We start from the raw sequence: 9576 nt of genomic DNA on the forward strand, positions 1-9576 counted from the left end.
ATGTTTCATATTTTTATATTAGTACTTTGGATACTGTTATTTGTCAAAATTGAAAAGATGCAAAATCTCCCTGAAAATCAAAATGAATTTAAGTGAAATATTTGGAAAGTTCGCTGAATATGGTATCATTTTATCACAAGATTAGGGTTTTCTTAAACCAATAACAATAATATATAAATACACTTTGAATCAGCTATCCCTGGGGCTCATCCTAGAACCATTAAAAAAATTATTCCCCTGGGTTAGCCCTGGAAAAATGTGAGTTGCACAGTTGTAAATGCATTACCCTGTTGAAAAACAATTTCTCATTCTCTAGTGCTAATATTATTAGATGCTTATGTGTTTTTAACAAAAATCATTCAAAGAAAAGAGCATAGATGCACAATGAGCTTTTTCTACATGAGGTTGTTAATTGTATCTCCTTTTGGTTTTGTCAGAGAAATGAGATCCAAGCTGTACACAAAGCTTGTTTCTTGCTTTTGCATAACATAATCTCTAGGTGGAGCTATGCTATAGAGGAATATTGCAAATACAGTGCTTTTAGTGTATGAAAATGATGCGGGTCCATATGATGGAGAAAGCAATCAATGTGAAGAAACAGCACAGGATGTTGTACAAAGTACAGTCCAAGAAATGGTGAACATAGTAGTAGGAGGTAGTATATTAGCAAACTATGGTTTATAAAGCTGAGTATGATGGCCACCTATGCCCTACTTCCCTCTCTCATGCACTGCAATGGAGCACATTTGGAGATTAATTCAGTCTCCTATTGCATTGAAGTAGGAAACTCTATTTGCTGTTTACAAACGTGGTTATCAGATAGAGATACTTATACCTGTAATAGCCTGGAAAAAAACTGACATGCAACTGAATAATCATGAATTCTCAAAAGAACCTGGAAACAATAAATATCTTGTGCAGAAAAGCTTAGTGTCTTATAACTGGTAATGCTAGAAGCTCACTGTATGATGCAGCCATAAATGACTCACAGAGCATTTATAGTGATCTTTGCAATATTTTGAACATATTGAGAAACAAGCTGTGTACATACTCCATGACTATAAGAAACAAAGAAAAATGTGGTAAGAGGAGACAGGAACTGCATAACCATACAGGCACAAAGTCCCAATGTTTGGGAGAGTATTCAAAATGTGCTCCTTTTCTACTCTTTCTCAAGGAAAAACAAAGTTTTCCAGGGATGTATCAGAGCCTTAAAACACCCTAGATGGTTGCCAAGTCCCAACATATTTTTCAGAAATACCCTCAAATGGTGTAATATTTGTGTACTGCTAGTTGAGGACATGTATTGGAAAAGCCAGTACATACTGAAGAGATCCATGAACAACTGGGAATCCCTGTATTGAATATTCAAATATGTGCTTTGTAAAACCAAACATTTTAGGATATGTGCACAAACTACATGGAAGCAAAGTAGTTTGTTCTTAGCATGGTGTTCCAAGTTTTTAATTATTTGATTATTAAGACATTAAGAAAATCCAGAACTATATTTTTAATTCCTTCAAAATACACAGTATGTATATATGTGGATCCTCTTACAGTGCAACTTTATATGTTTACTTGGTCATGATGTCATTTCAGTAAGACTTACTCTCCAGCATATGTGTGTATAATGTTGCTATGAAATATCCTTTTGTGATTTATTCTTAAGTAGAGCCAAGTGTTGACACCTGAACCCTAGTGTAACCTTTGCTTCATTTAGAATACAGCTTTTCTTCCCTACCAAACTCTCCTAGCCCCCAAATCTCATGATAGTAGTTGCTGTGGGCTTTCCAGGCAAAATGGCACGGCCACGCTTCCCTTTTGTAGGTGGGGTATCCTCCAGTCCTGACTGAATTATCTTCCATCAAAATGCACATAACTGTCTCATGATTTGGAATATCTGCCTCATTATTTTTTGGCATGTGAGCACAGAAAAAAGGATATATTTCTATATAACCAGTACATGATTTGGAACTAGTTATGAGTTTAATCTCTTTTTTCTTTTCATCTTACTCCCCCCTCCCCACCTTTACTTTACACAAAGAGGGCTCAGTTCTACTTGGTCTCTAAGGAAAAAATGGTGACTGGCAGAGAATATATTAACACAAGAATATTTAACTGGAGGCTATAGTAATTTTTATATTATGTATGTATTAACTCTTGTCTGTGTTGTTGGCAGGGGTCTATTTTATTTAATCTTCTAATGCAGCATTTAGACTGAGGTTGCTATATAATAAAAAAAGCTTTAAATGGTTGTGAATGATGTTTTTTATCAGGAGGTGTGATGGCAGCAGTAAAGACTTCAAAGGTTTACAGCAGTTGCAGTTTTATTACAGTAAGTGAGTTATTCTTAAAAAACAATAACTTTTTGGACACAAATATATAGCCTGATATAATATGAAGCATACCAAAGAATTGCACTGAAGTATTAGGTGCTTCCAGCTGAGACTTTTATTGCAAAACCAAACTACCTCCATCACAGAATTTTATTTGAGGTGTGCATGTCCAAATTATGGCATCTTCAATTTATACCCTTCAATGCGTTTCCATCACTTCTTCCATCCTCAGCCCACCGCCCCTGCAGCAATAGCCAAAAAAAAAAAAAAAAAAAAAGTTAGAGAAAAGATTGAATGGTTGCATAATACTTTTTGATTTGAAGCACTAGGAACCCTCTCTCTGGAAATACATATGCTTTATTATTTACAAGTTAGAACATTTTCTAAATGCTGTACACAGACTAAAATCTAGACTGATCCTGCTAACAGACTTAATGAGGCAACACGACTGGAATGGGGAGGGTAGAGGAAAATAAGTTATCTGATGCACCGATTTCCAAGGTTACAAAACCTCATAGCATTCAGCTGATATGTTAAGAAAAACTTCAAGAGAACCCATCTTTAACCATACAGCAGGAACACCTGCAGAAAAATCTCCGGAGTGGAGCCGCATGGCATGGAATCAGCCTTGCACTGCTGATTCTACGGATAGCAGAGACAACCGGGTCATCAACCCCCTCAGACTTCCCCATTCATTCTGAGTTTCAAATATTAATTTTGTCATCAACTTGATATGTTGCAAGTTATCCCTATTGTACTGCTAAGTATTTTGGGTGGCTTGGTCTTGAACGGAGAATGGAGCTGGTCTGGATCGCCAGGAGAAAAAGGAGCTTGTTTGGCGTAATACAGCTGCCCGTAGCTTTGAACTTTCCTTGGCGCGCGGTTGTGGGGGCTGTCAATGATTATGTGCACTCCCAAATTCGCCTCTGTCCTACCTAAAGATCAAACAGGCACGCAGAACTAATACGTACAACGCTCTGCTCCCTGAGAATAGGACATGGGAACAAAGCTGATGTTCCTCTACGACTCCTTCCTACCGCCCTTATCGTATTCTAAAGCAGCAACCTACCTAAATTAAACAGACAAGACCTTTCACACAATCAGCCGGCCAGATTTCACTCCACGTCCCACTTTTAGTCGTGTAACTAGAGATGCTCTGCCCAGACACTGAGGTGCTTGCTTGTGAGGAGTAACTACACAGTTTAGAACACGGGGCCAGGGCGACTTATTTTATATTGTTAACTTATATTATTTTAATTGATTTATGTTGTGAGCCGCCCCGAGGCTTTGGCGAATGGGGCGGCATAGAAATTTTCTAAATAAATAAATAAATAAATAAATAAATAAATAAATAAATAAATAAATAAATATTGCGCCGAATTGGCATCGAACCGCTAACAACATAGAATTGAGCCGGAGCAGAAGTCAGGAGAATCGGTCGCAACTTCTTTAAATTGGGACTGATGGAGCCCAGCGGTGCTACTTTAGGCAGCAACCGCAAAGCCTACTCTGCCTGCTGCTACATATTCCTTCTCCGTGACCTTCCAGCTTGTTATGCTTCCCTTTTAGCGGACGCCATAAAAGAAGCGCACTTTAAAGCGACACCCCGAGCCATTTTGTCTCTAAGACCACGAACGAGTCCCATGATACCCCGCGCGCCGACTAAACAAGGACTATCGTGAAGAGCCAACTCTGATCTCATATCCCTCTGCGAGTGGGCGCGCGATTCTCACGGCACAATTCGCGTAGGTAGTAATAGAATTTCGTTCGTTCGTATCTGAAACAGAGCTGCCTTTTTGTTTAGTTGATATGATCGTTTGGTACTATGTTTTTTCTGACAGCAGGTCTGAATACCAACCTCGGCCGGAACAGAAAGTAAGCCGTAAAGAGACAGGGGTGGGGCGGCCTTAGGTCACATGGTCCTTGTATTTATTATTCAGGTTCCCGCCTGGCGAGCGCGTTTTTCTGTTGACGGTTAGCGGCTGTGTAAGTGCCCGTAAAGCTTGACTGCTTTATAGCGGGAGCACGTGTGTGAGGAACTAACTGTTGGTTGGCGCCTAAGAGAAGGTATGCAGTGGGATGGAAGTTGTGGGTGCGGTTTATTGAGTTTACTAATAATTGCCTGTGTGTGGGAGGTCTCAGGGTTGGGGCCTGGAGGCAGCTGGGTTCCCTCCTCCTCCATTGCCGTACTTGAGACGGCTTCGTCCGTAAAATGTAGCTGTTTGTATATTGCATTTTTATACCTCTGTTTGGCTACCGGCGAGGTATCGCCAACAAAAGCAATGGTAATTATAGGCGATGGATTGGGGCCGCCCCTGTTTATGGGCGGCGTCCCCTTCCACGTTTCCTCGCAGGGAAGAGCTGACCTCCCCTTGAAAATGGCTATCTGTTTGTTGCGGGCCGCTGCTCCAGTAAGGAGCCCGTCCACTTTGGCCTAAGAAAAAGGCCAAAGGTACACGTTCTTTTCTTCCTCTTTACTCGTTTAGCGTCTATAGCCAGCAAGTAAGCGAGAGAAAGGATGGTCGAAGGTAAGCCCTCCTCTTCCTTTGACTATTTATAGCCGCATACTCCAGCAAACAGACATAGTGCATTCTTAACTCTTAGAGTCAGATCTAGGTTCAGGTTATGGGGTTCTTCCCCCATCCAGTATGGTTAGGCCTCCTCAGCATTTAAATGAAAGTTTTAGAGAATGAGTGGGCAGTGCCGGAACACATACTCACTCTGTCCAAGTGTGGAGTAGAGGAACCGAGTGCCATCTTGCTGTTCAGAGAGCTTCTGCCTAAGTTGGTAGGCTGCTGTCTGGGTGGGGCAGTAGAGTCGTTCCAGTAAGAGTGGGAGTGCAAGTGTGCAGGGACTGGCTGACTTATTTTCATGCTTGCTCATCTGTAGCCTGCTTTTAGGAGGCAGAACACTGGGAATGTGGTCAAGTGTGGCAAATCCTAACTGCTTATCCTTATCAGTAGAGTGATGACAGGTAAAAAGAAACAAGGATTAGGTATGTGATGCTTGTTAGTACCTCTAATCACTTGCCTAGAATGTTTGCCTGTTCTTCTGAGAAGCCCAAGGGAAGAATTGGGTTCATTGGAACCATCCAGCATGAGTAGGGACCAAAGAAAATGGAGGTTACTCCTCCAACTTCAGCTGCAACTAGTGTGCTCTCGCATGCTCATGCGCTCTCTCTGAGTGATATGATGGAGGTGATTTTTTTACTGGCTGCAAGGATGTCTGCCATGCATAGAAGCCAGCTAGACTAACAAAATAAACTGCTATGTATCTGCTTTGCTGTTCTGCTCATTTATCTGGAAGGAATACAAAGTGTGTATGTGCAGAGTTATTGGTCATCAATGGCAAAGAGGAAACTGCTTCAGCAGCGAGATTTTATACTTTTTCAGACATAGCCTGATTTCTGCCACATTCTCAGTTCTTGTTTTCAGAAGTACTACTAGCCTACAGCAACCAGGTCTAATGGGAAAAAAACCAGCCTGAAAAAAATAAAAAGCAAACTCTTGTGCGACATGCCTCAGAATGCATCCTGCAAAATAAAGGGGGAAGCAAAGGAAGCTTTGTAGTCAGGTGGGTAGTAAAACTTGAATTTCTTGAATGCCAGCTCAACGCTAACCAGCTTCCCAAGGTTCAACTGCAGCCAAGTATAATATTGTGGTCCCGGAGGGTAGACACAGAATTGCAGAACAAGATGTCTCTGAGGACTTATTTAGTCCAGGAATTGTTTTTGCTTACAGTACTTTCATGCAAATCTTTTCATATACAAAGTTCACCCATTTTTCTCCCAACCTTTCTTTGTTTCAGTAGCCTTGTTTAAGATGAGGAAAAGGGCTTTTTGCTATTGCTGTTGGTGGTCTGAAATTCTTGCTGATCCTGATCTACCTACTTTATGCCTGTTCCTTACATAGCAGATGCATTGTACTATGCTTTGCATATATTTGGAGTAATTTGGTTTATGCTTGTATAAATGATAAGTACCACCTTCATAAGAACATATGAAAAGGCATGCTCGATCAGAAAAAAGGCCCATATAGTCCAGTATTCCATATACATGGTGGCATACCAGCGGCCCACAGGTTCCCTCAAGCAGGATGGATGCAAGACCTCCTCTTGTCCAAGCTCCTCGGTAATTGGTGTATGTAAGCATGCCATCTCTGGTAAAGGAAGTGGCAGATTGCCAGCAAGGTTAGTAGTCACTGATAGCCTCCCTTGTGAATCTGTCCAATCTCTTTTTTAAAGCCATTCAGATTGGTGAACATCACCACTTCCCGTGGCAGTGAATTCCATAGTTTAACTATACACTTTATGAAGAAGTACTTTTATTTGTCCTTTTTACTCTTATCTGACTTAAACCTCCCACCAATCAGCTTCATTGAACCCCAAGTTCAAGTGTTATGGGAAAGGAAGAAAAAGCCTCCCTCTACACTGTGCATTATTTTAAATGTCTTTATCATATCTGCTCTTGCCCTTTTTCTAAGCAGTACAGGTCCAGTTTTTGTAGCTGCCCCTCAAAAGAAATCTGTTTCATCTCCCTTGTCATTTGTGTTTCCCTTCTCTGTACCCTTTCAAACTCATTAATGTCCTTTTCCAGCTAAGGTGAGCAGAACTGAACACAATATTCCAACTGTGGTTGCCACAAAGATTTGCGTAAGGGAAGTAAGATTCTGCCAGATCTACTTTCTTTTCTGTTTCTAATTATACCTAGGATTGAGATTGCCTTCACAGCAGCTGAGCTGTCCTGATTCCTTTCTTGCTCAGTTTCTGCTAGTTCCATTCCCTTCAGTGTATACTTGAAATTGGGTTGTTTTGCCCCAATATGTACTATATTGAACAGTATTTGCCATTTTGACCCCCATGCTCCCAACTTGGAGAGATCCTTTTGGAGCTCTTCACAATCCTTTTTGGTTTTAATCACCCTAAAAAGTTTCATGTCATCAGTGAACTTTGCCATTTCACTGCCCTCTCCTATTTCCAGATCATTTATGAATCACTTGAAAGGTATTGGTCCTAAAACAAAATTCTGTGGGACTCCACTGGTGACATCTCCATGGGGAGAAATTGCCATTTATTCCCACCCTGTCTTCTGTTCTTTAACCAGTTAGTGATCCATAAGATGATTTCATGGCTGCTTAGATTGCTCGGGAGCCTTTGGTGATGGACTTTGAATATTGAAGATGTAGTGTTTGTGGAAGGCTGTGATTTTTATCAGACTTTGAGAGTTTGCTTTACATCAACCTGGGAGTCAAGTACCATAGGTATAGAATAAGCTATAGATACTGGCATTCGTACACTGATAGGATCAACAGTGATACAGACTTAAGAGCATTTTGGAAGAATAAAGTGTTGACTGACTGTGCTATACTTCAGTATTCAAGTGCTAGCAACAGGTTTGCTCAGATTTAAGAGGATTAGTATTGTTCCAGATACAAGTAGCTTGTTCACAGCACCTTTCTTGTTTTATGCAATAGATCTGTAACATTATAAAATAAAAGGACTGTTTAGGCTTATATTCAAATAACTGATGGACTTCTCTAGCAAATCAGAAAGCAGTAGACAAAATCCATGTTCAGATTTTCTTGATTTGGTCATTGGTCCTTTATAAAGCTCCACACCTGTGCTTTTGCATACCAATAGTTGATAGAAAAATTGTTTCCATACCAAGTAATCATTTTTCATTTGACTAGGCTCTGATTATACCAATATAACCAAAATGTCTTTTGCCTCTGACTATCTAAAAGCAGTTTTTATCTTAAAAAGCTATTACCATAGTGCCAATATGGATAATACTGTACATGAAAATTAGAGGACTGTTAATATGTATTAGCACATTTTTAAAAGAGAAGATAGTAGTGGTCATTAATGTGTGTGTATACATGCACCTGATCTCTTATGTAGGTGCAGCTATATTGACATTTGGTCATTTCTAAGCAAATTAACATTGTATATAACAGATGCTTAAAAGGAAGTGACTTGCCAGTTCCTATTTTTTTCTTTTTGATATGTTTTGTGGAATTGACCTAGGTTTTAATTAGATCATTTATTGAAGGAAACCATGGGGAAAATGTACTTCCAGTATTGATTATTCTGAGTTATTTCCAGTCTGGCAAGTTGTCTAAATGATGATGAATTAGGCAGCTAGAGATCATTACTGTAGCTGATGTCTTCATAAATCAGTAGCACCAGCTGAATGTCCCAGTTCTAATGATAAATTGCCTCTTAGTCAGTGGGGAAATTGGTTAGAGAGTTATCTTACAGCCCTGACCCATGACCTTTTCACTATGTAGCTATGAGTCTAAGTCTGGGGATTCCATTTTATTGGGACTTTGACTTGATAATGCTGAGAAACACCATGTACTCAGTTTGAACTGAGTCTGTAGGGAATATATTATATTTGTTCAGATAGTTCATCTTTCATACTTGTCAAATAGGATTGACTAAAAAAAAAGCAGTGGTTATTCTCTAGAAACAGTGCCTTTTAACTTTGCATGCAGGCTTTACTTGTTCAACCATAAACATATGAGTTATAGTAAAGATAGTTTGTATGTTTAATTAGGTTGTGCCAAAGACTGCTTGTTTAGGACTTACTTGACACTAAAGATAACGGTGAGTGTTGCTTTTTTATCTTGTTCCGAGCAAAGTATCTGTGCTTTAGTTAGAGTAGATATCAGTAGTGTTTTAAAAATAAACTTCTGTTTTCATGTTGAATAAACACTGCAAGGTTTTCATGCAATTTCAGATTGTCACATGCATATACATGCCTATTTGTTTTCCTTCCTGCCCCTTGACAATAGTAGCTTTTGCAAGCAAATCCGAAAACAGGAAAAAAAATTAATGTCAAAAATAGATTGTTTATAGTATAGATTTTACAGAATAGTATTGCTGGCACAATGATGATTCCTTTTGCCGTTTACCCATCTGAATGTATGCTGATGCGCTCTATTTTAATTCTGAGATGCCAGCAAAGGTTTAATTATGTTGGGTGGCTTGATGTGTCAAAACATTCATGTTCTAGTAAATATTTTTGTTACTACAGTGATTACTTTGTTTTCCTTCCTAAATTTAGATGGAACACCTATTGAATTTCCATTACATCTGTAAAAGAGCTTCTTGGAGTTTGAGGTAATTCTTGATTAAACCTATTCGTAGCATGTTAGTGTTTGCAAGTATTGTATGAAGTCTCTTTTGAAGAAATTGAACTTGGCATTCTTGAGCAAGATAAGAATTTGAGTTAAAAGTA

General features: G+C 39.4%; 1 long non-coding RNA gene and 1 other non-coding gene across 10 annotated transcripts in view; both read left to right on the plus strand.

The window, feature by feature from the left end:
• The first annotated feature begins 4270 nt into the window (after window positions 1–4270).
• LOC123020366 overlaps window positions 4271–9576 on the plus strand; it is a 59072-nt gene continuing 53766 nt past the window's right edge. For 6 of the 9 annotated variants that reach the window (XR_006414067.1, XR_006414073.1, XR_006414072.1 and 3 more), the window contains exons 1-4: window positions 4283–4403; window positions 5758–5909; window positions 8893–8942; window positions 9403–9458. This is a non-coding gene — a long non-coding RNA (uncharacterized LOC123020366). Of the gene's footprint in view, window positions 4404–4822; window positions 4865–5757; window positions 5910–8892; window positions 8943–9402; window positions 9459–9576 lie in introns of all 9 variants that reach the window. The other 3 variants (XR_006414068.1, XR_006414074.1, XR_006414075.1) reach the window with 3 other exon arrangements.
• Window positions 9218–9299, plus strand: LOC123020593. The gene has a single exon (XR_006414148.1). It is a non-coding gene; the product is annotated as a small nucleolar RNA SNORD87 (small nucleolar RNA).

The sequence above is a fragment of the Varanus komodoensis genome, unplaced genomic scaffold (assembly GCF_004798865.1).
Source record: "Varanus komodoensis strain SLA01 unplaced genomic scaffold, ASM479886v1 scaffold14_1, whole genome shotgun sequence".
In the NCBI taxonomy this organism is placed as follows: Eukaryota; Metazoa; Chordata; class Lepidosauria; order Squamata; family Varanidae; genus Varanus; species Varanus komodoensis.